The sequence below is a fragment of the Condylura cristata genome, unplaced genomic scaffold (assembly GCF_000260355.1).
Source record: "Condylura cristata isolate star-nosed mole 26May11 unplaced genomic scaffold, ConCri1.0 scaffold00009, whole genome shotgun sequence".
Classification (NCBI taxonomy): domain Eukaryota; kingdom Metazoa; phylum Chordata; class Mammalia; order Eulipotyphla; family Talpidae; genus Condylura; species Condylura cristata.
Genome location: NW_004567110.1, coordinates 43,883 through 44,463, shown reverse-complemented (window position 1 = coordinate 44,463; position 581 = coordinate 43,883).

Below are 581 nucleotides of genomic sequence, written 5' to 3'. Positions count from 1 at the left end.
CTCCCCACCTCTCCAGTGCAGGAGCCTGACCGCAGCCGGACCCGGCCGTGTTCCTCTCTCCGGACAGATCTGGGCTTTGATGCCTCCGCGCGGCAGGCGAGACTCCGGGCCCCGCCGCCCCACAGGGTCGTGGCCGCGCCGCAGCTCCCTCCCCTCGGGGGCCCGCAGAGGGACTCCCAGCCGCGGCGGCCGGCACCCCTGCCTCTCCTCTCCTCCACCTAGGCCCGCCGTGGCGTGGGCTCAGCCCCGGCAGCAAGACCATGCGGAGTGGGGAGCAGGCGAAGAGCCGTGCCCTGACGCCCCAGGACACAGTGCGGGGCGCCCGTGGGGAGGCACCACCCTCCGCGGGACGGCTTGCCGGCCCGCCCCACCGGCCACGGGGAGTGCGGGAGGCCGCTCCAGCTTCCTGGGTAACCCCAAAGAGGCTCACCCTTGCTCTGGCAAATGCCCGCAGCCGGGGAGAAGCCAACCTCGGGCAGACCGCCCCCAGCGCGGCCAGTGGGCAGCCCCGAGCCCAGCGCGGGGTGGGGGAGAAGGCCGGGCGAGGGGGGGACCCTGGCGCGGGGCGGGGGGGCACGCAC